The following is a 27,051-nucleotide window of genomic DNA, read 5'->3' on the forward strand; positions in this document are numbered from 1 at the left end:
TGCAATGTTGTAGTGGCAGCACAACTAAATGAATTCACTGAATTTAAATGGGATTTATAAGTGTTTTCACATTTTATACTGTAAAACAAAAAATCACATAGGATTTATGGTTAAACACTGGAGCTACAGAATTTTACCAGAAATTACATTCAATTGGTATAGCACTTCAATAACCACCAATTTATTGGAACACTATTGTAGATTTTTCATTTCACTGAAACTAAAATTATATTGCTCCACCACCACATGCACACACCCCTTTTTTACTGTATAACTCTAGCAACCACAAGTATTTTATTTTTATTTTTTTTAAGAAGAAAATGACTGACTATTCTTCTGTCTGTTCAGATATCACTACTTTTACATGATAAGAGAAGTAATTTTTAAAGAAGGCTCAGCAAAATACCCAGCATTCAATAGTACTGGCATGCTGGATCTTGCAAACTACACTCCTCAACTGCACGGAAAAAAAATAGAAAAAAACAGTCATACATTGTCTGCAGTACTTTCCACTCATTCGCTTACACTTTGTACTCCATCCTTTCTACACAAAAAGCATCATCCCGCTGTTACAGAGTAAAGAAGGTTGCACAGAGTCCTTTTCTTGCTGTTCTGTCTCTTTAGAACAGAAGGACACTTTGCGCTTCACAGAATGCAAGTCTACAAGTACTGCTGCTTAGATGTGGTTGAATGTTAGGCCCCTAAGAAATACATGTGAAGCAACAGCAATGCTTTACAAGGTGTCTATTGTTTATATAAATAAACATAAAACAGGTTACGAAAACATGCTGTAAAATCCAAATCATATTTTATCATAGTTTCACATGCTTAAACTAATAGTAATTGTTTAGTATAAATGATCGTCATGTGAAAGACATTGTTTAGTATTCTTTCATTCATTCATTCTCTCAACCGCTTATCCTCACAAGGGTCACGGGGGGTGCTAAGGCCTATGCCAGCTATCTACGGGCACCAGGCGGGGGACAAAAGAATGAACATAATTTAAAGTAATTGCTCTACAGTTGTACTGCATACCGGAGGTCATTTAATTCATTCAGATCAAGAACCTCAAATAACATATCGGCTGGTATTGTTGGAGATGGAAATCCAACTCATTTTATCTCTGAGGGCTAGCTGCGAATGCACTTGCATTATGTCAGTAAAATTCTAGAAATCATAGCGAAAGGGTTATTTTTCAAGAAAATCTGTTCCCGAAAGACCGACAAATTGTCTTTATTTGATGCTCTTGTCAGGAGAGGTTGGATTGCCTTTCCTGGCATGACGTCACGATAACTATCAGCTGTCACTAATTACGTGATTAGATTATTTTTGGCGTCACTGGACAAGGTCCAAGTGGACATGGGGAAGCTGGAGCACCTCTTTGAGTCCAGGGCCAAAGAGACGCCATGGGCCAAGAAAGCGCCAGAGAGCAAAAAGTCCGAGATCCTGGTTCTGGACTCCAAGCGGAGCACCGCCATCAACATCGGGATGACGGTCCTGCCCGCCGTTCACGTCATCAAGAGCGCCATCCTCAACTTTGACGACTTTGCCATCAACAAGGAGGGTGTGGAGAAGATCCTGAGCATGACACCCACAGAGGAGGAGAAGCAGAAGATCCGCGAGGCTCGCTCGGCCAATCCCGACGTTCCCCTGGGGACGGCCGAGGAATTCCTCTCGGGCCTGGCTTCCGTCAGCGCCTTGACCCCCCGCCTGCAGCTGTGGTCTTTCAAACTCAACTATGAGGCACTCGAGCAGGAGATCGCCGAGCCCCTGTTTGACCTGAAGTTGGGCATGGAGCAGCTGGCCGGCAACCGGACCTTCAAGAAGATCCTGGCCACGCTGCTGGCCGTGGGGAACTTCCTCAACGGGTGTCCTCCTCACCAGAATCTTCAGGCTCCCTCCATGGTGAATCAATTCCTCTGGGCATAGGCATAAGATAACTTGGGCGCTCTCTGGTGGTTGTACGCACCTGGGCATCATGATGAAACGGTAAAGGCTTCCCAGGGCGACGTGCATAGCAGTGGTGGGGCGTATGAGTACGCTGCGGCTCTAACTCTTCTACCAGCTGTGGCTCATCTCTAGAAATGATGTGCCTGAGAGCCCCGCACCACGGTGTGTCCATTACAAAATTCCTAAACGATTCTGAGGGGTTTCTTATACATTCCAAGCAGTCCGGTGTCTTCGAGGTGGATGGTTTGCGTCGCCGAGTGCGTCGGCGCGAGCGTGGGTGGCGCTCCGCTGGGTCCATAATGGTTGGATCGTGCTGTTACGATTTCGCCGCGTAGTGCGACGCGATCGTAGGGTAAGTTGAACCCAGATGCAGAGTCGCCGAAGTAATTGGAAAGGTGAGGCAGATCTGTAGCTCTTGTTGGTTGATTTAATAAACGGGGTAACATAACTTAAACAACTTGGCTTGACCACTCATTACAAACGAACTGAACATGCGGCGTGGCGTCAATGGAAACAGCAATTACTACGAGGATTAACAGGAAACGAAACCAGAACTTAACCAGTCGATCCAACCGCGCCCACAGAAAATCATAATGCTTAAATACCAAAAATAATCTAATCACGTAATTAGTGACAGCTGATAGTTATCGTGACGTCATGCCAGGAAAGGCAATCCAACCACTCCTGACAGCTCTGAGTGATTTTGGATCCTTTGTTTCTCCCCCAAGTAATGAGGACATGTTCTTTTTAAGATAGCTCTCCATCTAAGTCCTACTATAGGTCCAGTCTTGGTAAAAGGTGCATGATGACAACTGATCTATCTGAAATCCAGAATTTGATCTGGATTTCAGATAGATCACCCATGAAATGTCGAAAAAGATGCGGGGTATGATGCTCACAGCACCTGGTATTCCCAAGCGGTCTCCCAATCAGGTACTAACCAGGCCGAACCATGCTTGGCTTCCGAGATCGGACGCGATCGGGCCTTTTCAGGGTGGTATGGCCGTGAGCGGTACTGCACTAGCAAATGGACACCCATGAAATGTCGAAAAAGATGCGGGGTATGATGCTCACAGTACCTGGTATTCCCAAGCGGTCTCCCAATCAGGTACTAACCAGGCCGAACCATGCTTGGCTTCTGAGATCGGACGAGATCGGTCCTTTTCAGGGTGGTATGGCCGTAAGCGGTACTGCTCTTGCAGATGGACACCCATGAAATGTCGAAAAAGATGCGGGGTATGATGCTCACAGCACCTGGTATTCCCAAGCGGTCTCCCAATCAGGTACTAAACAGGCCGAACCATGCTTGGCTTCCGAGATCGGACGAGATCGGGCCTTTTCAGGGTGGTATGGCCGTGAACGGTACTGCACTAGCAGATGGACACCCATGAAATGTCGAAAAAGATGCGGGGTATGATGCTCACAGCACCTGGTATTCCCAAGCGGTCTCCCAATCAGGTACTAACCAGGCCGAACCATGCTTGGCTTCCGAGATCGGGCGAGATCGGGCCTTTTCAGGGTGGTATGGCCGTGAGCGGTACTGCTCTTGCAGATGGACACCCATGAAATGTCGAAAAAGATGCGGGGTATGATGCTCACAGCACCTGGTATTCCCAAGCGGTCCCCCAATCAGGTACTAAACAGGCCGAACCATGCTTGGCTTCCGAGATCGGACGAGATCGGGCCTTTTCAGGGTGGTATGGCCGTGAGCGGTACTGCACTAGCAGATGGACACCCATGAAATGTCGAAAAAGATGCGGGGTATGATGCACACAGCACCTGGTATTCCCAAGCGGTCTCCCAATCAGGTACTAACCAGGCCGAACCATGCTTGGCCGCCGAGATCGGACGAGATCAGGCCTTTTCAGGGTGGTATGGCCGTAAGCGGTACTGCTCTTGCAGATGGACACCCATGAGCTAAAGTATTAATTCGACCTTCTACACCTGCTACCCAAATCAATTGGGATTTGACATTATTCAAAGTCAGTTGGAATATTCAGGTTATAAAAGAGGGGGGAAAAGGCAGGAATATATACAGCTATGTTTTACTTTTGTGCATTTCAGGCCAAATTGGTATTTGTCTTTGAGTCAGCAATAATAACAAAGGAGTAAAGTCAGCTTGATTGCAGTAAGACTTTTTGCACTCTATACACTCAATTTTCACATGTTGTTTTACTTCTGGACGCTGCAAATGGACTGCACATCTGTTGCATCGTGTGTATATATGTGTATTACCGTACTTTGAATTTTGATTTAAACCTTTACAACCCAACTACCTCAGATCAAGCAATTATAATGTAAAGTAGTAGATGTTTAAAAAAAGCACCAAATGCAAAAAGATAACAAAATAACAATACTAAATAGTCAAATAAGCAACTCCATTATTCTTTTAGAGAAAATATCTCAGCGGGGTCAAGTCATTCAATTCAAATCGACTGGTAATCAGATTCAATTAAAGACTAACCGATTGGGTGCAATGTTGTAGTGGCAGCACAACTAAATGAATTCACTGAATTTAAATGGGATTTATAAGTGTTTTCACATTTTATACTGTAAAACAAAAAATCACATAGGATTTATGGTTAAACACTGGAGCTACAGAATTTTACCAGAAATTACATTCAATTGGTATAGCACTTCAATAACCACCAATTTATTGGAACACTATTGTAGATTTTTCATTTCACTGAAACTAAAATTATATTGCTCCACCACCACATGCACACACCCCTTTTTTACTGTATAACTCTAGCAACCACAAGTATTTTATTTTTATTTTTTTTAAGAAGAAAATGACTGACTATTCTTCTGTCTGTTCAGATATCACTACTTTTACATGATAAGAGAAGTAATTTTTAAAGAAGGCTCAGCAAAATACCCAGCATTCAATAGTACTGGCATGCTGGATCTTGCAAACTACACTCCTCAACTGCACGGAAAAAAAATAGAAAAAAACAGTCATACATTGTCTGCAGTACTTTCCACTCATTCGCTTACACTTTGTACTCCATCCTTTCTACACAAAAAGCATCATCCCGCTGTTACAGAGTAAAGAAGGTTGCACAGAGTCCTTTTCTTGCTGTTCTGTCTCTTTAGAACAGAAGGACACTTTGCGCTTCACAGAATGCAAGTCTACAAGTACTGCTGCTTAGATGTGGTTGAATGTTAGGCCCCTAAGAAATACATGTGAAGCAACAGCAATGCTTTACAAGGTGTCTATTGTTTATATAAATAAACATAAAACAGGTTACGAAAACATGCTGTAAAATCCAAATCATATTTTATCATAGTTTCACATGCTTAAACTAATAGTAATTGTTTAGTATAAATGATCGTCATGTGAAAGACATTGTTTAGTATTCTTTCATTCATTCATTCTCTCAACCGCTTATCCTCACAAGGGTCACGGGGGGTGCTAAGGCCTATGCCAGCTATCTACGGGCACCAGGCGGGGGACAAAAGAATGAACATAATTTAAAGTAATTGCTCTACAGTTGTACTGCATACCGGAGGTCATTTAATTCATTCAGATCAAGAACCTCAAATAACATATCGGCTGGTATTGTTGGAGATGGAAATCCAACTCATTTTATCTCTGAGGGCTAGCTGCGAATGCACTTGCATTATGTCAGTAAAATTCTAGAAATCATAGCGAAAGGGTTATTTTTCAAGAAAATCTGTTCCCGAAAGACCGACAAATTGTCTTTATTTGATGCTCTTGTCAGGAGAGGTTGGATTGCCTTTCCTGGCATGACGTCACGATAACTATCAGCTGTCACTAATTACGTGATTAGATTATTTTTGGCGTCACTGGACAAGGTCCAAGTGGACATGGGGAAGCTGGAGCACCTCTTTGAGTCCAGGGCCAAAGAGACGCCATGGGCCAAGAAAGCGCCAGAGAGCAAAAAGTCCGAGATCCTGGTTCTGGACTCCAAGCGGAGCACCGCCATCAACATCGGGATGACGGTCCTGCCCGCCGTTCACGTCATCAAGAGCGCCATCCTCAACTTTGACGACTTTGCCATCAACAAGGAGGGTGTGGAGAAGATCCTGAGCATGACGCCCACAGAGGAGGAGAAGCAGAAGATCCGCGAGGCTCGCTCGGCCAATCCCGACGTTCCCCTGGGGACGGCCGAGGAATTCCTCTCGGGCCTGGCTTCCGTCAGCGCCTTGACCCCCCGCCTGCAGCTGTGGTCTTTCAAACTCAACTATGAGGCACTCGAGCAGGAGATCGCCGAGCCCCTGTTTGACCTGAAGTTGGGCATGGAGCAGCTGGCCGGCAACCGGACCTTCAAGAAGATCCTGGCCACGCTGCTGGCCGTGGGGAACTTCCTCAACGGGTGTCCTCCTCACCAGAATCTTCAGGCTCCCTCCATGGTGAATCAATTCCTCTGGGCATAGGCATAAGATAACTTGGGCGCTCTCTGGTGGTTGTACGCACCTGGGCATCATGATGAAACGGTAAAGGCTTCCCAGGGCGACGTGCATAGCAGTGGTGGGGCGTATGAGTACGCTGCGGCTCTAACTCTTCTACCAGCTGTGGCTCATCTCTAGAAATGATGTGCCTGAGAGCCCCGCACCACGGTGTGTCCATTACAAAATTCCTAAACGATTCTGAGGGGTTTCTTATACATTCCAAGCAGTCCGGTGTCTTCGAGGTGGATGGTTTGCGTCGCCGAGTGCGTCGGCGCGAGCGTGGGTGGCGCTCCGCTGGGTCCATAATGGTTGGATCGTGCTGTTACGATTTCGCCGCGTAGTGCGACGCGATCGTAGGGTAAGTTGAACCCAGATGCAGAGTCGCCGAAGTAATTGGAAAGGTGAGGCAGATCTGTAGCTCTTGTTGGTTGATTTAATAAACGGGGTAACATAACTTAAACAACTTGGCTTGACCACTCATTACAAACGAACTGAACATGCGGCGTGGCGTCAATGGAAACAGCAATTACTACGAGGATTAACAGGAAACGAAACCAGAACTTAACCAGTCGATCCAACCGCGCCCACAGAAAATCATAATGCTTAAATACCAAAAATAATCTAATCACGTAATTAGTGACAGCTGATAGTTATCGTGACGTCATGCCAGGAAAGGCAATCCAACCACTCCTGACAGCTCTGAGTGATTTTGGATCCTTTGTTTCTCCCCCAAGTAATGAGGACATGTTCTTTTTAAGATAGCTCTCCATCTAAGTCCTACTATAGGTCCAGTCTTGGTAAAAGGTGCATGATGACAACTGATCTATCTGAAATCCAGAATTTGATCTGGATTTCAGATAGATCACCCATGAAATGTCGAAAAAGATGCGGGGTATGATGCTCACAGCACCTGGTATTCCCAAGCGGTCTCCCAATCAGTTACTAACCAGGCCGAACCATGCTTGGCTTCCGAGATCGGACGAGATCGGGCCTTTTCAGGGTGGTATGGCCGTGAGCGGTACTGCACTAGCAAATGGACACCCATGAAATGTCGAAAAAGATGCGGGGTATGATGCTCACAGTACCTGGTATTCCCAAGCGGTCTCCCAATCAGGTACTAACCAGGCCGAACCATGCTTGGCTTCTGAGATCGGACGAGATCGGTCCTTTTCAGGGTGGTATGGCCGTAAGCGGTACTGCTCTTGCAGATGGACACCCATGAAATGTCGAAAAAGATGCGGGGTATGATGCTCACAGCACCTGGTATTCCCAAGCGGTCTCCCAATCAGGTACTAAACAGGCCGAACCATGCTTGGCTTCCGAGATCGGACGAGATCGGGCCTTTTCAGGGTGGTATGGCCGTGAACGGTACTGCACTAGCAGATGGACACCCATGAAATGTCGAAAAAGATGCGGGGTATGATGCTCACAGCACCTGGTATTCCCAAGCGGTCTCCCAATCAGGTACTAACCAGGCCGAACCATGCTTGGCTTCCGAGATCGGGCGAGATCGGGCCTTTTCAGGGTGGTATGGCCGTGAGCGGTACTGCTCTTGCAGATGGACACCCATGAAATGTCGAAAAAGATGCGGGGTATGATGCTCACAGCACCTGGTATTCCCAAGCGGTCCCCCAATCAGGTACTAAACAGGCCGAACCATGCTTGGCTTCCGAGATCGGACGAGATCGGGCCTTTTCAGGGTGGTATGGCCGTGAGCGGTACTGCACAAGCAGATGGACACCCATGAAATGTCGAAAAAGATGCGGGGTATGATGCACACAGCACCTGGTATTCCCAAGCGGTCTCCCAATCAGGTACTAACCAGGCCGAACCATGCTTGGCCGCCGAGATCGGACGAGATCAGGCCTTTTCAGGGTGGTATGGCCGTAAGCAGTACTGCTCTTGCAGATGGACACCCATGAGCTAAAGTATTAATTCGACCTTCTACACCTGCTACCCAAATCAATTGGGATTTGACATTATTCAAAGTCAGTTGGAATATTCAGGTTATAAAAGAGGGGGGAAAAGGCAGGAATATATACAGCTATGTTTTACTTTTGTGCATTTCAGGCCAAATTGGTATTTGTCTTTGAGTCAGCAATAATAACAAAGGAGTAAAGTCAGCTTGATTGCAGTAAGACTTTTTGCACTCTATACACTCAATTTTCACATGTTGTTTTACTTCTGGACGCTGCAAATGGACTGCACATCTGTTGCATCGTGTGTATATGTGTATTACCGTACTTTGAATTTTGATTTAAACCTTTACAACCCAACTACCTCAGATCAAGCAATTATAATGTAAAGTAGTAGATGTTTAAAAAAAGCACCAAATGCAAAAAGATAACAAAATAACAATACTAAATAGTCAAATAAGCAACTCCATTATTCTTTTAGAGAAAATATCTCAGCGGGGTCAAGTTATTCAATTCAAATCGACTGGTAATCAGATTCAATTAAAGACTAACTGATTGGGTGCAATGTTGTAGTGGCAGCACAAATAAATGAATTCACTGAATTTAAATGGGATTTATAAGTGTTTTCACATTTTATACTGTAAAACAAAAAATCACATAGGATTTATGGTTAAACACTGGAGCTACAGAATTTTACCAGAAATTACATTCAATTGGTATAGCACTTCAATAACCACCAATTTATTGGAACACTATTGTAGATTTTTCATTTCACTGAAACTAAAATTATATTGCTCCACCACCACATGCACACACCCCTTTTTTACTGTATAACTCTAGCAACCACAAGTATTTTATTTTTATTTTTTTAAGAAGAAAATGACTGACTATTCTTCTGTCTGTTCAGATATCACTACTTTTACATGATAAGAGAAGTAATTTTTAAAGAAGGCTCAGCAAAATACCCAGCATTCAATAGTACTGGCATGCTGGATCTTGCAAACTACACTCCTCAACTGCACGGAAAAAAAATAGAAAAAAACAGTCATACATTGTCTGCAGTACTTTCCACTCATTCGCTTACACTTTGTACTCCATCCTTTCTACACAAAAAGCATCATCCCGCTGTTACAGAGTAAAGAAGGTTGCACAGAGTCCTTTTCTTGCTGTTCTGTCTCTTTAGAACAGAAGGACACTTTGCGCTTCACAGAATGCAAGTCTACAAGTACTGCTGCTTAGATGTGGTTGAATGTTAGGCCCCTAAGAAATACATGTGAAGCAACAGCAATGCTTTACAAGGTGTCTATTGTTTATATAAATAAACATAAAACAGGTTACGAAAACATGCTGTAAAATCCAAATCATATTTTATCATAGTTTCACATGCTTAAACTAATAGTAATTGTTTAGTATAAATGATCGTCATGTGAAAGACATTGTTTAGTATTCTTTCATTCATTCATTCTCTCAACCGCTTATCCTCACAAGGGTCACGGGGGGTGCTAAGGCCTATCCCAGCTATCTACGGGCACCAGGCGGGGGACAAAAGAATGAACATAATTTAAAGTAATTGCTCTACAGTTGTACTGCATACCGGAGGTCATTTAATTCATTCAGATCAAGAACCTCAAATAACATATCGGCTGGTATTGTTGGAGATGGAAATCCAACTCATTTTATCTCTGAGGGCTAGCTGCGAATGCACTTGCATTATGTCAGTAAAATTCTAGAAATCATAGCGAAAGGGTTATTTTTCAAGAAAATCTGTTCCCGAAAGACCGACAAATTGTCTTTATTTGATGCTCTTGTCAGGAGAGGTTGGATTGCCTTTCCTGGCATGACGTCACGATAACTATCAGCTGTCACTAATTACGTGATTAGATTATTTTTGGCGTCACTGGACAAGGTCCAAGTGGACATGGGGAAGCTGGAGCACCTCTTTGAGTCCAGGGCCAAAGAGACGCCATGGGCCAAGAAAGCGCCAGAGAGCAAAAAGTCCGAGATCCTGGTTCTGGACTCCAAGCGGAGCACCGCCATCAACATCGGGATGACGGTCCTGCCCGCCGTTCACGTCATCAAGAGCGCCATCCTCAACTTTGACGACTTTGCCATCAACAAGGAGGGTGTGGAGAAGATCCTGAGCATGACGCCCACAGAGGAGGAGAAGCAGAAGATCCGCGAGGCTCGCTCGGCCAATCCCGACGTTCCCCTGGGGACGGCCGAGGAATTCCTCTCGGGCCTGGCTTCCGTCAGCGCCTTGACCCCCCGCCTGCAGCTGTGGTCTTTCAAACTCAACTATGAGGCACTCGAGCAGGAGATCGCCGAGCCCCTGTTTGACCTGAAGTTGGGCATGGAGCAGCTGGCCGGCAACCGGACCTTCAAGAAGATCCTGGCCACGCTGCTGGCCGTGGGGAACTTCCTCAACGGGTGTCCTCCTCACCAGAATCTTCAGGCTCCCTCCATGGTGAATCAATTCCTCTGGGCATAGGCATAAGATAACTTGGGCACTCTCTGGTGGTTGTACGCACCTGGGCATCATGATGAAACGGTAAAGGCTTCCCAGGGCGACGTGCATAGCAGTGGTGGGGCGTATGAGTACGCTGCGGCTCTAACTCTTCTACCAGCTGTGGCTCATCTCTAGAAATGATGTGCCTGAGAGCCCCGCACCACGGTGTGTCCATTACAAAATTCCTAAACGATTCTGAGGGGTTTCTTATACATTCCAAGCAGTCCGGTGTCTTCGAGGTGGATGGTTTGCGTCGCCGAGTGCGTCGGCGCGAGCGTGGGTGGCGCTCCGCTGGGTCCATAATGGTTGGATCGTGCTGTTACGATTTCGCCGCGTAGTGCGACGCGATCGTAGGGTAAGTTGAACCCAGATGCAGAGTCGCCGAAGTAATTGGAAAGGTGAGGCAGATCTGTAGCTCTTGTTGGTTGATTTAATAAACGGGGTAACATAACTTAAACAACTTGGCTTGACCACTCATTACAAACGAACTGAACATGCGGCGTGGCGTCAATGGAAACAGCAATTACTACGAGGATTAACAGGAAACGAAACCAGAACTTAACCAGTCGATCCAACCGCGTCCACAGAAAATCATAATGCTTAAATACCAAAAATAATCTAATCACGTAATTAGTGACAGCTGATAGTTATCGTGACGTCATGCCAGGAAAGGCAATCCAACCACTCCTGACAGCTCTGAGTGATTTTGGATCCTTTGTTTCTCCCCCAAGTAATGAGGACATGTTCTTTTTAAGATAGCTCTCCATCTAAGTCCTACTATAGGTCCAGTCTTGGTAAAAGGTGCATGATGACAACTGATCTATCTGAAATCCAGAATTTGATCTGGATTTCAGATAGATCACCCATGAAATGTCGAAAAAGGTGCGGGGTATGATGCTCACAGCACCTGGTATTCCCAAGCGGTCTCCCAATCAGGTACTAACCAGGCCGTACCATGCTTGGCTTCCGAGATCGAACGAGATCGGGCCTTTTCAGGGTGGTATGGCCGTGAGCGGTACTGCTCCTGCAGATGGACACCCATGAAATGTCGAAAAAGATGCGGGGTATGATGCTCACTGCACCTGGTATTCCCAAGCGGTCTCCCAATCAGGTACTAACCAGGCCGAACCATGCTTGGCTTCCGAGATCGGACGAGATCGGGCCTTTTCAGGGTGGTATGGCCGTGAGCGGTACTGCTTTTGCAGATGGACACCCATGAAATGTCGAAAAAGATGCGGGGTATGCTGCTCACAGCACCTGGTATTCCCAAGCGGTCTCCCAATCAGGTACTAAACAGGCCGAACCATGCTTGGCTTCCGAGATCGGAGGAGATCGGGCCTTTTCAGAATGGTATGGCCGTGAGCGGTACTGCTCTTGCAGATGGACACCCATGAAATGTCGAAAAAGATGCGGGGTATGATGCTCACAGCACCTGGTATTCCCAAGCGGTCTCCCAATCAGGTACTAACCAGGCCGAACCATTCTTGGCTTCCGAGATCGGACGAGATCGGGCCTTTTCAGGGTGGTATGGCCGTGAACGGTACTGCACTAGCAGATGGACACCCATGAAATGTCGAAAAAGATGCGGGGCATGGTTCTCACAGCACCTGGTATTCCCAAGCGGTCTCCCAATCTGGTACTAAACAAGTCTAACCATGCTTGGCTTCCGAGATCGGGCGAGATCGGGCCTTTTCAGGGTGGTATGGCCGTGAGCGGTACTGCTTTTGCAGATGGACACCCATGAAATGTCGAAAAAGATGCGGGGTATGATGCTCACAGCACCTGGTATTCCCAAGCGGTCTCCCAACCAGGTACTAACCAGGCCCAACCATGCTTGGCTTCCAAGATCGGACGAGATCGGGCCTTTTCAGGGTGGTATGGCCGTGAGCGGTACTGCACTAGCAGATGGACACCCATGAAATGTCGAAAAAGATGCGGGGTATGATGCTCACAGCACCTGGTATTCCCAAGCGGTCTCCCAATCAGGTACTAACCAGGCCGAACCATGCTTGGCTTCCGAGATCGGACGAGATCAGGCCTTTTCAGGGTGGTATGGCCGTGAGCGGTACTGCTCTTGCAGATGGACACCCATGAGCTAAAGTATTAATTCGACCTTCTACACCTGCTACCCAAATCAATTGGGATTTGACATTATTCAAAGTCAGTTGGAATATTCAGGTTATAAAAGAGGGGGGAAAAGGCAGGAATATATACAGCTATGTTTTACTTTTGTGCATTTCAGGCCAAATTGGTATTTGTCTTTGAGTCAGCAATAATAACAAAGGAGTAAAGTCAGCTTGATTGCAGTAAGACTTTTTGCACTCTATACACTCAATTTTCACATGTTGTTTTACTTCTGGACGCTGCAAATGGACTGCACATCTGTTGCATCGTGTGTATATATGTGTATTACCATACTTTGAATTTTGATTTAAACCTTTACAACCCAACTGCCTCAGATCAAGCAATTATAATGTAAAGTAGTAGATGTTTAAAAAAAGCACCAAATGCAAAAAGATAACAAAATAACAATACTAAATAGTCAAATAAGCAACTCCATTATTCTTTTAGAGAAAATATCTCAGCGGGGTCAAGTCATTCAATTCAAATCGACTGGTAATCAGATTCAATTAAAGACTAACTGATTGGGTGCAATGTTGTAGTGGCAGCACAACTAAATGAATTCACTGAATTTAAATGGGATTTATAAGTGTTTTCACATTTTATACTGTAAAACAAAAAATCACATAGGATTTATGGTTAAACACTGGAGCTACAGAATTTTACCAGAAATTACATTCAATTGGTATAGCACTTCAATAACCACCAATTTATTGGAACACTATTGTAGATTTTTCATTTCACTGAAACTAAAATATTATTGCTCCACCACCACATGCACACACCCCTTTTTTACTGTATAACTCTAGCAACCACAAGTATTTTATTTTTATTTTTTTAAGAAGAAAATGACTGACTATTCTTCTGTCTGTTCAGATATCACTACTTTTACATGATAAGAGAAGTAATTTTTAAAGAAGGCTCAGCAAAATACCCAGCATTCAATAGTACTGGCATGCTGGATCTTGCAAACTACACTCCTCAACTGCACGGAAAAAAAATAGAAAAAAACAGTCATACATTGTCTGCAGTACTTTCCACTCATTCGCTTACACTTTGTACTCCATCCTTTCTACACAAAAAGCATCATCCCGCTGTTACAGAGTAAAGAAGGTTGCACAGAGTCCTTTTCTTGCTGTTCTGTCTCTTTAGAACAGAAGGACACTTTGCGCTTCACAGAATGCAAGTCTACAAGTACTGCTGCTTAGATGTGGTTGAATGTTAGGCCCCTAAGAAATACATGTGAAGCAACAGCAATGCTTTACAAGGTGTCTATTGTTTATATAAATAAACATAAAACAGGTTACGAAAACATGCTGTAAAATCCAAATCATATTTTATCATAGTTTCACATGCTTAAACTAATAGTAATTGTTTAGTATAAATGATCGTCATGTGAAAGACATTGTTTAGTATTCTTTCATTCATTCATTCTCTCAACCGCTTATCCTCACAAGGGTCACGGGGGGTGCTAAGGCCTATCCCAGCTATCTACGGGCACCAGGCGGGGGACAAAAGAATGAACATAATTTAAAGTAATTGCTCTACAGTTGTACTGCATACCGGAGGTCATTTAATTCATTCAGATCAAGAACCTCAAATAACATATCGGCTGGTATTGTTGGAGATGGAAATCCAACTCATTTTATCTCTGAGGGCTAGCTGCGAATGCACTTGCATTATGTCAGTAAAATTCTAGAAATCATAGCGAAAGGGTTATTTTTCAAGAAAATCTGTTCCCGAAAGACCGACAAATTGTCTTTATTTGATGCTCTTGTCAGGAGAGGTTGGATTGCCTTTCCTGGCATGACGTCACGATAACTATCAGCTGTCACTAATTACGTGATTAGATTATTTTTGGCGTCACTGGACAAGGTCCAAGTGGACATGGGGAAGCTGGAGCACCTCTTTGAGTCCAGGGCCAAAGAGACGCCATGGGCCAAGAAAGCGCCAGAGAGCAAAAAGTCCGAGATCCTGGTTCTGGACTCCAAGCGGAGCACCGCCATCAACATCGGGATGACGGTCCTGCCCGCCGTTCACGTCATCAAGAGCGCCATCCTCAACTTTGACGACTTTGCCATCAACAAGGAGGGTGTGGAGAAGATCCTGAGCATGACGCCCACAGAGGAGGAGAAGCAGAAGATCCGCGAGGCTCGCTCGGCCAATCCCGACGTTCCCCTGGGGACGGCCGAGGAATTCCTCTCGGGCCTGGCTTCCGTCAGCGCCTTGACCCCCCGCCTGCAGCTGTGGTCTTTCAAACTCAACTATGAGGCACTCGAGCAGGAGATCGCCGAGCCCCTGTTTGACCTGAAGTTGGGCATGGAGCAGCTGGCCGGCAACCGGACCTTCAAGAAGATCCTGGCCACGCTGCTGGCCGTGGGGAACTTCCTCAACGGGTGTCCTCCTCACCAGAATCTTCAGGCTCCCTCCATGGTGAATCAATTCCTCTGGGCATAGGCATAAGATAACTTGGGCGCTCTCTGGTGGTTGTACGCACCTGGGCATCATGATGAAACGGTAAAGGCTTCCCAGGGCGACGTGCATAGCAGTGGTGGGGCGTATGAGTACGCTGCGGCTCTAACTCTTCTACCAGCTGTGGCTCATCTCTAGAAATGATGTGCCTGAGAGCCCCGCACCACGGTGTGTCCATTACAAAATTCCTAAACGATTCTGAGGGGTTTCTTATACATTCCAAGCAGTCCGGTGTCTTCGAGGTGGATGGTTTGCGTCGCCGAGTGCGTCGGCGCGAGCGTGGGTGGCGCTCCGCTGGGTCCATAATGGTTGGATCGTGCTGTTACGATTTCGCCGCGTAGTGCGACGCGATCGTAGGGTAAGTTGAACCCAGATGCAGAGTCGCCGAAGTAATTGGAAAGGTGAGGCAGATCTGTAGCTCTTGTTGGTTGATTTAATAAACGGGGTAACATAACTTAAACAACTTGGCTTGACCACTCATTACAAACGAACTGAACATGCGGCGTGGCGTCAATGGAAACAGCAATTACTACGAGGATTAACAGGAAACGAAACCAGAACTTAACCAGTCGATCCAACCGCGTCCACAGAAAATCATAATGCTTAAATACCAAAAATAATCTAATCACGTAATTAGTGACAGCTGATAGTTATCGTGACGTCATGCCAGGAAAGGCAATCCAACCACTCCTGACAGCTCTGAGTGATTTTGGATCCTTTGTTTCTCCCCCAAGTAATGAGGACATGTTCTTTTTAAGATAGCTCTCCATCTAAGTCCTACTATAGGTCCAGTCTTGGTAAAAGGTGCATGATGACAACTGATCTATCTGAAATCCAGAATTTGATCTGGATTTCAGATAGATCACCCATGAAATGTCGAAAAAGATGCGGGGTATGATGCTCACAGCACCTGGTATTCCCAAGCGGTCTCCCAATCAGGTACTTACCAGGCCGAACCATGCTTGGCTTCCGAGATCGGAGGAGATTGGGCCTTTTCAGGGTGGTATGGCCGTGAGCGATACTACTCTTGCAGATGGACACCCATGAAATGTCGAAAAAGATGCGGGGCAAGATGCTCACAGCACCTGGTATTCCCAAGCGGTCTCCCAATCAGGTACTAACCAGGCCGAACCATGCTTGGCTGCCGAGAACGGACGAGATCGGGCGAGATCGGGCCTTTTCAGGGTGGTATGGCCGTGAGCGGTACTGCACTAGCAGATGGACACCCATGAAATGTCGAAAAAGATGCGGGGTATGATGCTCACAGCACCTGGTATTCCCAAGCGGTCTCCCAATCAGGTACTAACCAGGCCAAACCATGCTTGGCTTCCTAGATCGGACGAGATCGGGCCTTTTCAGGGTGGTATGGCCGTGAGCAGTACTGCTTTTGCAGATGGACACCCATGAAATGTCGAAAAAGATGCGGGGTATGATGCTCACAGCACCTGGTATTCCCAAGCGGTCTCCCAATCAGGTACTAACCAGGCCGAACCATGCTTGGCTGCCGAGATCGGACGAGATCGGGCGAGATCGGGCCTTATCAGGGTGGTATGGCCGAGAGCGGTACTGCTCTTGCAGATGGACACCCATGAAATGTCGAAAAAGATGCGGGGTCTGATGCTCACAGCACCTGGTAATCCCAAGCGGTCTCCCAATCAGGTACTAAACAGGCCGAACAATGCTTGGCTTCCGAGATCGGGCGAGATCGGGCCTTTTCAGGGTGGTATGGCCGTGAGCGGTACTGCTTTTGCAGATGGACACCCATGAAATGTCGAAAAAGATGCGGGGTATGATGCTCACAGCACCTGGTATTCCCAAGCGGTCTCCCAATCAGGTACTAACCAGGCCCAACCATGCTTGGCTTCCAAGATCGGACGAGATCGGGCCTTTTCAGGGTGGTATGGCCGTGAGCAATACCGCTCTTGCAGATGGACACCCATGAAATGTCGAAAAAGATGCGGGGTATGATGCTCACAGCACCTGGTATTCCCAAGCGGTCTCCCAATCAGGTACTAACCAGGCCGAACCATGCTTGGCTTCCGAGATCGGACGAGATCAGGCCTTTTCAGGGTGGTATGGCCGTGAGCGATACTGCTCTTGCAGATGGACACCCATGAGCTAAAGTATTAATTCGACCTTCTACACCTGCTACCCAAATCAATTGGGATTTGACATTATTCAAAGTCAGTTGGAATATTCAGGTTATAAAAGAGGGGGGAAAAGGCAGGAATATATACAGCTATGTTTTACTTTTGTGCATTTCAGGCCAAATTGGTATTTGTCTTTGAGTCAGCAATAATAACAAAGGAGTAAAGTCAGCTTGATTGCAGTAAGACTTTTTGCACTCTATACACTCAATTTTCACATGTTGTTTTACTTCTGGACGCTGCAAATGGACTGCACATCTGTTGCATCGTGTGTGTATATATGTGTATTACCGTACTTTGAATTTTGATTTAAACCTTTACAACCCAACTACCTCAGATCAAGCAATTATAATGTAAAGTAGTAGATGTTTAAAAAAAGCACCAAATGCAAAAAGATAACAAAATAACAATACTAAATAGTCAAATAAGCAACTCCATTATTCTTTTAGAGAAAATATCTCAGCGGGGTCAAGTCATTCAATTCAAATCGACTGGTAATCAGATTCAATTAAAGACTAACTGATTGGGTGCAATGTTGTAGTGGCAGCACAACTAAATGAATTCACTGAATTTAAATGGGATTTATAAGTGTTTTCACATTTTATACTGTAAAACAAAAAATCACATAGGATTTATGGTTAAATACTGGAGCTACAGAATTTTACCAGAAATTACATTCAATTGGTATAGCACTTCAATAACCACCAATTTATTGGAACACTATTGTAGATTTTTCATTTCACTGAAACTAAAATATTATTGCTCCACCACCACATGCACACACCCCTTTTTTACTGTATAACTCTAGCAACCACAAGTATTTTATTTTTATTTTTTTAAGAAGAAAATGACTGACTATTCTTCTGTCTGTTCAGATATCACTACTTTTACATGATAAGAGAAGTAATTTTTAAAGAAGGCTCAGCAAAATACCCAGCATTCAATAGTACTGGCATGCTGGATCTTGCAAACTACACTCCTCAACTGCACGGAAAAAAAATAGAAAAAAACAGTCATACATTGTCTGCAGTACTTTCCACTCATTCGCTTACACTTTGTACTCCATCCTTTCTACACAAAAAGCATCATCCCGCTGTTACAGAGTAAAGAAGGTTGCACAGAGTCCTTTTCTTGCTGTTCTGTCTCTTTAGAACAGAAGGACACTTTGCGCTTCACAGAATGCAAGTCTACAAGTACTGCTGCTTAGATGTGGTTGAATGTTAGGCCCCTAAGAAATACATGTGAAGCAACAGCAATGCTTTACAAGGTGTCTATTGTTTATATAAATAAACATAAAACAGGTTACGAAAACATGCTGTAAAATCCAAATCATATTTTATCATAGTTTCACATGCTTAAACTAATAGTAATTGTTTAGTATAAATGATCGTCATGTGAAAGACATTGTTTAGTATTCTTTCATTCATTCATTCTCTCAACCGCTTATCCTCACAAGGGTCACGGGGGGTGCTAAGGCCTATCCCAGCTATCTACGGGCACCAGGCGGGGGACAAAAGAATGAACATAATTTAAAGTAATTGCTCTACAGTTGTACTGCATACCGGAGGTCATTTAATTCATTCAGATCAAGAACCTCAAATAACATATCGGCTGGTATTGTTGGAGATGGAAATCCAACTCATTTTATCTCTGAGGGCTAGCTGCGAATGCACTTGCATTATGTCAGTAAAATTCTAGAAATCATAGCGAAAGGGTTATTTTTCAAGAAAATCTGTTCCCGAAAGACCGACAAATTGTCTTTATTTGATGCTCTTGTCAGGAGAGGTTGGATTGCCTTTCCTGGCATGACGTCACGATAACTATCAGCTGTCACTAATTACGTGATTAGATTATTTTTGGCGTCACTGGACAAGGTCCAAGTGGACATGGGGAAGCTGGAGCACCTCTTTGAGTCCAGGGCCAAAGAGACGCCATGGGCCAAGAAAGCGCCAGAGAGCAAAAAGTCCGAGATCCTGGTTCTGGACTCCAAGCGGAGCACCGCCATCAACATCGGGATGACGGTCCTGCCCGCCGTTCACGTCATCAAGAGCGCCATCCTCAACTTTGACGACTTTGCCATCAACAAGGAGGGTGTGGAGAAGATCCTGAGCATGACGCCCACAGAGGAGGAGAAGCAGAAGATCCGCGAGGCTCGCTCGGCCAATCCCGACGTTCCCCTGGGGACGGCCGAGGAATTCCTCTCGGGCCTGGCTTCCGTCAGCGCCTTGACCCCCCGCCTGCAGCTGTGGTCTTTCAAACTCAACTATGAGGCACTCGAGCAGGAGATCGCCGAGCCCCTGTTTGACCTGAAGTTGGGCATGGAGCAGCTGGCCGGCAACCGGACCTTCAAGAAGATCCTGGCCACGCTGCTGGCCGTGGGGAACTTCCTCAACGGGTGTCCTCCTCACCAGAATCTTCAGGCTCCCTCCATGGTGAATCAATTCCTCTGGGCATAGGCATAAGATAACTTGGGCGCTCTCTGGTGGTTGTACGCACCTGGGCATCATGATGAAACGGTAAAGGCTTCCCAGGGCGACGTGCATAGCAGTGGTGGGGCGTATGAGTACGCTGCGGCTCTAACTCTTCTACCAGCTGTGGCTCATCTCTAGAAATGATGTGCCTGAGAGCCCCGCACCACGGTGTGTCCATTACAAAATTCCTAAACGATTCTGAGGGGTTTCTTATACATTCCAAGCAGTCCGGTGTCTTCGAGGTGGATGGTTTGCGTCGCCGAGTGCGTCGGCGCGAGCGTGGGTGGCGCTCCGCTGGGTCCATAATGGTTGGATCGTGCTGTTACGATTTCGCCGCGTAGTGCGACGCGATCGTAGGGTAAGTTGAACCCAGATGCAGAGTCGCCGAAGTAATTGGAAAGGTGAGGCAGATCTGTAGCTCTTGTTGGTTGATTTAATAAACGGGGTAACATAACTTAAACAACTTGGCTTGACCACTCATTACAAACGAACTGAACATGCGGCGTGGCGTCAATGGAAACAGCAATTACTACGAGGATTAACAGGAAACGAAACCAGAACTTAACCAGTCGATCCAACCGCGTCCACAGAAAATCATAATGCTTAAATACCAAAAATAATCTAATCACGTAATTAGTGACAGCTGATAGTTATCGTGACGTCATGCCAGGAAAGGCAATCCAACCACTCCTGACAGCTCTGAGTGATTTTGGATCCTTTGTTTCTCCCCCAAGTAATGAGGACATGTTCTTTTTAAGATAGCTCTCCATCTAAGTCCTACTATAGGTCCAGTCTTGGTAAAAGGTGCATGATGACAACTGATCTATCTGAAATCCAGAATTTGATCTGGATTTCAGATAGATCACCCATGAAATGTCGAAAAAGATGCGGGGTATGATGCTCACAGCACCTGGTATTCCCAAGCGGTCTCCCAATCAGGTACTTACCAGGCCGAACCATGCTTGGCTTCCGAGATCGGAGGAGATTGGGCCTTTTCAGGGTGGTATGGCCGTGAGCGATACTACTCTTGCAGATGGACACCCATGAAATGTCGAAAAAGATGCGGGGCAAGATGCTCACAGCACCTGGTATTCCCAAGCGGTCTCCCAATCAGGTACTAACCAGGCCGAACCATGCTTGGCTGCCGAGAACGGACGAGATCGGGCGAGATCGGGCCTTTTCAGGGTGGTATGGCCGTGAGCGGTACTGCACTAGCAGATGGACACCCATGAAATGTCGAAAAAGATGCGGGGTATGATGCTCACAGCACCTGGTATTCCCAAGCGGTCTCCCAATCAGGTACTAACCAGGCCAAACCATGCTTGGCTTCCTAGATCGGACGAGATCGGGCCTTTTCAGGGTGGTATGGCCGTGAGCAGTACTGCTTTTGCAGATGGACACCCATAAAATGTCGAAAAAGATGCGGGGTATGATGCTCACAGCACCTGGTATTCCCAAGCGGTCTCCCAATCAGGTACTAACCAGGCCGAACCATGCTTGGCTGCCGAGATCGGACGAGATCGGGCGAGATCGGGCCTTATCAGGGTGGTATGGCCGAGAGCGGTACTGCTCTTGCAGATGGACACCCATGAAATGTCGAAAAAGATGCGGGGTCTGATGCTCACAGCACCTGGTAATCCCAAGCGGTCTCCCAATCAGGAACTAAACAGGCCGAACAATGCTTGGCTTCCGAGATCGGGCGAGATCGGGCCTTTTCAGGGTGGTATGGCCGTGAGCGGTACTGCTTTTGCAGATGGACACCCATGAAATGTCGAAAAAGATGCGGGGTATGATGCTCACAGCACCTGGTATTCCCAAGCGGTCTCCCAATCAGGTACTAACCAGGCCCAACCATGCTTGGCTTCCAAGATCGGACGAGATCGGGCCTTTTCAGGGTGGTATGGCCGTGAGCAATACCGCTCTTGCAGATGGACACCCATGAAATGTCGAAAAAGATGCGGGGTATGATGCTCACAGCACCTGGTATTCCCAAGCGGTCTCCCAATCAGGTACTAACCAGGCCGAACCATGCTTGGCTTCCGAGATCGGACGAGATCAGGCCTTTTCAGGGTGGTATGGCCGTGAGCGATACTGCTCTTGCAGATGGACACCCATGAGCTAAAGTATTAATTCGACCTTCTACACCTGCTACCCAAATCAATTGGGATTTGACATTATTCAAAGTCAGTTGGAATATTCAGGTTATAAAAGAGGGGGGAAAAGGCAGGAATATATACAGCTATGTTTTACTTTTGTGCATTTCAGGCCAAATTGGTATTTGTCTTTGAGTCAGCAATAATAACAAAGGAGTAAAGTCAGCTTGATTGCAGTAAGACTTTTTGCACTCTATACACTCAATTTTCACATGTTGTTTTACTTCTGGACGCTGCAAATGGACTGCACATCTGTTGCATCGTGTGTGTATATATGTGTATTACCGTACTTTGAATTTTGATTTAAACCTTTACAACCCAACTACCTCAGATCAAGCAATTATAATGTAAAGTAGTAGATGTTTAAAAAAAGCACCAAATGCAAAAAGATAACAAAATAACAATACTAAATAGTCAAATAAGCAACTCCATTATTCTTTTAGAGAAAATATCTCAGCGGGGTCAAGTCATTCAATTCAAATCGACTGGTAATCAGATTCAATTAAAGACTAACTGATTGGGTGCAATGTTGTAGTGGCAGCACAACTAAATGAATTCACTGAATTTAAATGGGATTTATAAGTGTTTTCACATTTTATACTGTAAAACAAAAAATCACATAGGATTTATGGTTAAACACTGGAGCTACAGAATTTTACCAGAAATTACATTCAATTGGTATAGCACTTCAATAACCACCAATTTATTGGAACACTATTGTAGATTTTTCATTTCACTGAAACTAAAATTATATTGCTCCACCACCACATGCACACACCCCTTTTTTACTGTATAACTCTAGCAACCACAAGTATTTTATTTTTTTAAGAAGAAAATGACTGACTATTCTTCTGTCTGTTCAGATATCACTACTTTTACATGATAAGAGAAGTAATTTTTAAAGAAGGCTCAGCAAAATACCCAGCTTGCAATAGTACTGGCATGCTGGATCTTGCAAACTACACTCCTCAACTGCACGGAAAAAAAATAGAAAAAAACAGTCATACATTGTCTGCAGTACTTTCCACTCATTCGCTTACACTTTGTACTCCATCCTTTCTACACAAAAAGCATCATCCCGCTGTTACAGAGTAAAGAAGGTTGCACAGAGTCCTTTTCTTGCTGTTCTGTCTCTTTAGAACAGAAGGACACTTTGCGCTTCACAGAATGCAAGTCTACAAGTACTGCTGCTTAGATGTGGTTGAATGTTAGGCCCCTAAGAAATACATGTGAAGCAACAGCAATGCTTTACAAGGTGTCTATTGTTTATATAAATAAACATAAAACAGGTTACGAAAACATGCTGTAAAATCCAAATCATATTTTATCATAGTTTCACATGCTTAAACTAATAGTAATTGTTTAGTATAAATGATCGTCATGTGAAAGACATTGTTTAGTATTCTTTCATTCATTCATTCTCTCAACCGCTTATCCTCACAAGGGTCACGGGGGGTGCTAAGGCCTATCCCAGCTATCTACGGGCACCAGGCGGGGGACAAAAGAATGAACATAATTTAAAGTAATTGCTCTACAGTTGTACTGCATACCGGAGGTCATTTAATTCATTCAGATCAAGAACCTCAAATAACATATCGGCTGGTATTGTTGGAGATGGAAATCCAACTCATTTTATCTCTGAGGGCTAGCTGCGAATGCACTTGCATTATGTCAGTAAAATTCTAGAAATCATAGCGAAAGGGTTATTTTTCAAGAAAATCTGTTCCCGAAAGACCGACAAATTGTCTTTATTTGATGCTCTTGTCAGGAGAGGTTGGATTGCCTTTCCTGGCATGACGTCACGATAACTATCAGCTGTCACTAATTACGTGATTAGATTATTTTTGGCGTCACTGGACAAGGTCCAAGTGGACATGGGGAAGCTGGAGCACCTCTTTGAGTCCAGGGCCAAAGAGACGCCATGGGCCAAGAAAGCGCCAGAGAGCAAAAAGTCCGAGATCCTGGTTCTGGACTCCAAGCGGAGCACCGCCATCAACATCGGGATGACGGTCCTGCCCGCCGTTCACGTCATCAAGAGCGCCATCCTCAACTTTGACGACTTTGCCATCAACAAGGAGGGTGTGGAGAAGATCCTGAGCATGACGCCCACAGAGGAGGAGAAGCAGAAGATCCGCGAGGCTCGCTCGGCCAATCCCGACGTTCCCCTGGGGACGGCCGAGGAATTCCTCTCGGGCCTGGCTTCCGTCAGCGCCTTGACCCCCCGCCTGCAGCTGTGGTCTTTCAAACTCAACTATGAGGCACTCGAGCAGGAGATCGCCGAGCCCCTGTTTGACCTGAAGTTGGGCATGGAGCAGCTGGCCGGCAACCGGACCTTCAAGAAGATCCTGGCCACGCTGCTGGCCGTGGGGAACTTCCTCAACGGGTGTCCTCCTCACCAGAATCTTCAGGCTCCCTCCATGGTGAATCAATTCCTCTGGGCATAGGCATAAGATAACTTGGGCGCTCTCTGGTGGTTGTACGCACCTGGGCATCATGATGAAACGGTAAAGGCTTCCCAGGGCGACGTGCATAGCAGTGGTGGGGCGTATGAGTACGCTGCGGCTCTAACTCTTCTACCAGCTGTGGCTCATCTCTAGAAATGATGTGCCTGAGAGCCCCGCACCACGGTGTGTCCATTACAAAATTCCTAAACGATTCTGAGGGGTTTCTTATACATTCCAAGCAGTCCGGTGTCTTCGAGGTGGATGGTTTGCGTCGCCGAGTGCGTCGGCGCGAGCGTGGGTGGCGCTCCGCTGGGTCCATAATGGTTGGATCGTGCTGTTACGATTTCGCCGCGTAGTGCGACGCGATCGTAGGGTAAGTTGAACCCAGATGCAGAGTCGCCGAAGTAATTGGAAAGGTGAGGCAGATCTGTAGCTCTTGTTGGTTGATTTAATAAACGGGGTAACATAACTTAAACAACTTGGCTTGACCACTCATTACAAACGAACTGAACATGCGGCGTGGCGTCAATGGAAACAGCAATTACTACGAGGATTAACAGGAAACGAAACCAGAACTTAACCAGTCGATCCAACCGCGTCCACAGAAAATCATAATGCTTAAATACCAAAAATAATCTAATCACGTAATTAGTGACAGCTGATAGTTATCGTGACGTCATGCCAGGAAAGGCAATCCAACCACTCCTGACAGCTCTGAGTGATTTTGGATCCTTTGTTTCTCCCCCAAGTAATGAGGACATGTTCTTTTTAAGATAGCTCTCCATCTAAGTCCTACTATAGGTCCAGTCTTGGTAAAAGGTGCATGATGACAACTGATCTATCTGAAATCCAGAATTTGATCTGGATTTCAGATAGATCACCCATGAAATGTCGAAAAAGATGCGGGGTATGATGCTCACAGCACCTGGTATTCCCAAGCGGTCTCCCAATCAGGTACTAACCAGGCCGTACCATGCTTGGCTTCCGAGATCGAACGAGATCGGGCCTTTTCAGGGTGGTATGGCCGTGAGCGGTACTGCTCCTGCAGATGGACACCCATGAAATGTCGAAAAAGATGCGGGGTATGATGCTCACTGCACCTGGTATTCCCAAGCGGTCTCCCAATCAGGTACTAACCAGGCCGAACCATGCTTGGCTTCCAAGATCGGACGAGATCGGGCCTTTTCAGGGTGGTATGGCCGTGAGCGGTACTGCTTTTGCAGATGGACACCCATGAAATGTCGAAAAAGTTGCGGGGTATGCTGCTCACAGCACCTGGTATTCCCAAGCGGTCTCCCAATCAGGTACTAAACAGGCCGAACCATGCTTGGCTTCCGAGATCGGAGGAGATCGGGCCTTTTCAGGGTGGTATGGCCGTGAGCGGTACCGCTCTTGCAGATGGACACCCATGAAATGTCGAAAAAGATGCGGGGTATGATGCTCACAGCACCTGGTATTCCCAAGCGGTCTCCCAATCAGGTACTAACCAGGCCGAACCATGCTTGGCTTCCGAGATCGGACGAGATCGGGCCTTTTCAGGGTGGTATGGCCGTGAACGGTACTGCACTAGCAGATGGACACCCATGAAATGTCGAAAAAGATGCGGGGCATGGTTCTCACAGCACCTGGTATTCCCAAGCGGTCTCCCAATCTGGTACTAAACAAGTCTAACCATGCTTGGCTTCCGAGATCGGGCGAGATCGGGCCTTTTCAGGGTGGTATGGCCGTGAGCGGTACTGCTTTTGCAGATGGACACCCATGAAATGTCGAAAAAGATGCGGGGTATGATGCTCACAGCACCTGGTATTCCCAAGCGGTCTCCCAACCAGGTACTAACCAGGCCCAACCATGCTTGGCTTCCAAGATCGGACGAGATCGGGCCTTTTCAGGGTGGTATGGCCGTGAGCGGTACTGCACTAGCAGATGGACACCCATGAAATGTCGAAAAAGATGCGGGGAATGATGCTCACAGCACCTGGTATTCCCAAGCGGTCTCCCAATCAGGTACTAACCAGGCCGAACCATGCTTGGCTTCCGAGATCGGACGAGATCAGGCCTTTTCAGGGTGGTATGGCCGTGAGCGGTACTGCTCTTGCAGATGGACACCCATGAGCTAAAGTATTAATTCGACCTTCTACACCTGCTACCCAAATCAATTGGGATTTGACATTATTCAAAGTCAGTTGGAATATTCAGGTTATAAAAGAGGGGGGAAAAGGCAGGAATATATACAGCTATGTTTTACTTTTGTGCATTTCAGGCCAAATTGGTATTTGTCTTTGAGTCAGCAATAATAACAAAGGAGTAAAGTCAGCTTGATTGCAGTAAGACTTTTTGCACTCTATACACTCAATTTTCACATGTTGTTTTACTTCTGGACGCTGCAAATGGACTGCACATCTGTTGCATCGTGTGTGTATATATGTGTATTACCGTACTTTGAATTATGATTTAA

General features: G+C 45.9%; 4 non-coding genes and 36 pseudogenes across 4 annotated transcripts; all 40 read right to left on the bottom strand.

Moving 5' to 3' along the window:
• Nucleotides 1-2,842: 2,842 nt before the first annotated feature.
• LOC144187329 (5S ribosomal RNA) lies at nt 2,843-2,961 on the bottom strand (annotated as a pseudogene).
• Nucleotides 2,962-3,017: 56 nt separating this feature from the next.
• Nucleotides 3,018-3,136, bottom strand: LOC144184069 (5S ribosomal RNA; annotated as a pseudogene).
• A 56-nt stretch (nt 3,137-3,192) lies between these two features.
• Nucleotides 3,193-3,311, bottom strand: LOC144188591 (5S ribosomal RNA; annotated as a pseudogene).
• Nucleotides 3,312-3,367: 56 nt separating this feature from the next.
• Nucleotides 3,368-3,486, bottom strand: LOC144188515 (5S ribosomal RNA; annotated as a pseudogene).
• A 56-nt stretch (nt 3,487-3,542) lies between these two features.
• Nucleotides 3,543-3,661, bottom strand: LOC144188021 (5S ribosomal RNA; annotated as a pseudogene).
• A 56-nt stretch (nt 3,662-3,717) lies between these two features.
• Nucleotides 3,718-3,836, bottom strand: LOC144183701 (5S ribosomal RNA; annotated as a pseudogene).
• Nucleotides 3,837-7,264: 3,428 nt separating this feature from the next.
• LOC144189414 (5S ribosomal RNA) lies at nt 7,265-7,383 on the bottom strand (annotated as a pseudogene).
• A 56-nt stretch (nt 7,384-7,439) lies between these two features.
• Nucleotides 7,440-7,558, bottom strand: LOC144184070 (5S ribosomal RNA; annotated as a pseudogene).
• Nucleotides 7,559-7,614: 56 nt separating this feature from the next.
• On the bottom strand, nt 7,615-7,733 carry LOC144188593 (5S ribosomal RNA; annotated as a pseudogene).
• Nucleotides 7,734-7,789: 56 nt separating this feature from the next.
• On the bottom strand, nt 7,790-7,908 carry LOC144188516 (5S ribosomal RNA; annotated as a pseudogene).
• A 56-nt stretch (nt 7,909-7,964) lies between these two features.
• LOC144188022 (5S ribosomal RNA) lies at nt 7,965-8,083 on the bottom strand (annotated as a pseudogene).
• Nucleotides 8,084-8,139: 56 nt separating this feature from the next.
• On the bottom strand, nt 8,140-8,258 carry LOC144183702 (5S ribosomal RNA; annotated as a pseudogene).
• Nucleotides 8,259-11,683: 3,425 nt separating this feature from the next.
• Nucleotides 11,684-11,802, bottom strand: LOC144183913 (5S ribosomal RNA; annotated as a pseudogene).
• Nucleotides 11,803-11,858: 56 nt separating this feature from the next.
• Nucleotides 11,859-11,977, bottom strand: LOC144189001 (5S ribosomal RNA; annotated as a pseudogene).
• Nucleotides 11,978-12,033: 56 nt separating this feature from the next.
• Nucleotides 12,034-12,152, bottom strand: LOC144191767 (5S ribosomal RNA; annotated as a pseudogene).
• A 56-nt stretch (nt 12,153-12,208) lies between these two features.
• LOC144189982 (5S ribosomal RNA) lies at nt 12,209-12,327 on the bottom strand (annotated as a pseudogene).
• A 56-nt stretch (nt 12,328-12,383) lies between these two features.
• LOC144183498 (5S ribosomal RNA) lies at nt 12,384-12,502 on the bottom strand (annotated as a pseudogene).
• A 56-nt stretch (nt 12,503-12,558) lies between these two features.
• On the bottom strand, nt 12,559-12,677 carry LOC144185273 (5S ribosomal RNA). Its single transcript, XR_013324796.1, has one exon. It is a non-coding gene; the product is annotated as a 5S ribosomal RNA (ribosomal RNA).
• Nucleotides 12,678-12,733: 56 nt separating this feature from the next.
• On the bottom strand, nt 12,734-12,852 carry LOC144187821 (5S ribosomal RNA; annotated as a pseudogene).
• Nucleotides 12,853-16,279: 3,427 nt separating this feature from the next.
• On the bottom strand, nt 16,280-16,398 carry LOC144191782 (5S ribosomal RNA; annotated as a pseudogene).
• Nucleotides 16,399-16,454: 56 nt separating this feature from the next.
• LOC144184356 (5S ribosomal RNA) lies at nt 16,455-16,583 on the bottom strand (annotated as a pseudogene).
• A 56-nt stretch (nt 16,584-16,639) lies between these two features.
• On the bottom strand, nt 16,640-16,758 carry LOC144189671 (5S ribosomal RNA; annotated as a pseudogene).
• A 56-nt stretch (nt 16,759-16,814) lies between these two features.
• LOC144184702 (5S ribosomal RNA) lies at nt 16,815-16,943 on the bottom strand (annotated as a pseudogene).
• A 56-nt stretch (nt 16,944-16,999) lies between these two features.
• Nucleotides 17,000-17,118, bottom strand: LOC144185792 (5S ribosomal RNA; annotated as a pseudogene).
• A 56-nt stretch (nt 17,119-17,174) lies between these two features.
• Nucleotides 17,175-17,293, bottom strand: LOC144187479 (5S ribosomal RNA). Its single transcript, XR_013324866.1, has one exon. It is a non-coding gene; the product is annotated as a 5S ribosomal RNA (ribosomal RNA).
• A 56-nt stretch (nt 17,294-17,349) lies between these two features.
• LOC144187822 (5S ribosomal RNA) lies at nt 17,350-17,468 on the bottom strand (annotated as a pseudogene).
• A 3,429-nt stretch (nt 17,469-20,897) lies between these two features.
• Nucleotides 20,898-21,016, bottom strand: LOC144191784 (5S ribosomal RNA; annotated as a pseudogene).
• A 56-nt stretch (nt 21,017-21,072) lies between these two features.
• LOC144184357 (5S ribosomal RNA) lies at nt 21,073-21,201 on the bottom strand (annotated as a pseudogene).
• A 56-nt stretch (nt 21,202-21,257) lies between these two features.
• LOC144189672 (5S ribosomal RNA) lies at nt 21,258-21,376 on the bottom strand (annotated as a pseudogene).
• A 56-nt stretch (nt 21,377-21,432) lies between these two features.
• LOC144184703 (5S ribosomal RNA) lies at nt 21,433-21,561 on the bottom strand (annotated as a pseudogene).
• A 56-nt stretch (nt 21,562-21,617) lies between these two features.
• On the bottom strand, nt 21,618-21,736 carry LOC144187077 (5S ribosomal RNA; annotated as a pseudogene).
• A 56-nt stretch (nt 21,737-21,792) lies between these two features.
• Nucleotides 21,793-21,911, bottom strand: LOC144187490 (5S ribosomal RNA). The gene has a single exon (XR_013324867.1). It is a non-coding gene; the product is annotated as a 5S ribosomal RNA (ribosomal RNA).
• Nucleotides 21,912-21,967: 56 nt separating this feature from the next.
• Nucleotides 21,968-22,086, bottom strand: LOC144187823 (5S ribosomal RNA; annotated as a pseudogene).
• A 3,423-nt stretch (nt 22,087-25,509) lies between these two features.
• On the bottom strand, nt 25,510-25,628 carry LOC144183925 (5S ribosomal RNA; annotated as a pseudogene).
• Nucleotides 25,629-25,684: 56 nt separating this feature from the next.
• On the bottom strand, nt 25,685-25,803 carry LOC144191101 (5S ribosomal RNA; annotated as a pseudogene).
• A 56-nt stretch (nt 25,804-25,859) lies between these two features.
• LOC144189306 (5S ribosomal RNA) lies at nt 25,860-25,978 on the bottom strand (annotated as a pseudogene).
• A 56-nt stretch (nt 25,979-26,034) lies between these two features.
• On the bottom strand, nt 26,035-26,153 carry LOC144185267 (5S ribosomal RNA; annotated as a pseudogene).
• A 56-nt stretch (nt 26,154-26,209) lies between these two features.
• On the bottom strand, nt 26,210-26,328 carry LOC144183499 (5S ribosomal RNA; annotated as a pseudogene).
• Nucleotides 26,329-26,384: 56 nt separating this feature from the next.
• Nucleotides 26,385-26,503, bottom strand: LOC144185389 (5S ribosomal RNA). Its single transcript, XR_013324797.1, has one exon. It is a non-coding gene; the product is annotated as a 5S ribosomal RNA (ribosomal RNA).
• A 56-nt stretch (nt 26,504-26,559) lies between these two features.
• LOC144187824 (5S ribosomal RNA) lies at nt 26,560-26,678 on the bottom strand (annotated as a pseudogene).
• Nucleotides 26,679-27,051: the final 373 nt, after the last annotated feature.

Source organism: Stigmatopora nigra, unplaced genomic scaffold (assembly GCF_051989575.1).
Source record: "Stigmatopora nigra isolate UIUO_SnigA unplaced genomic scaffold, RoL_Snig_1.1 HiC_scaffold_24, whole genome shotgun sequence".
Taxonomy (NCBI): Eukaryota; Metazoa; Chordata; class Actinopteri; order Syngnathiformes; family Syngnathidae; genus Stigmatopora; species Stigmatopora nigra.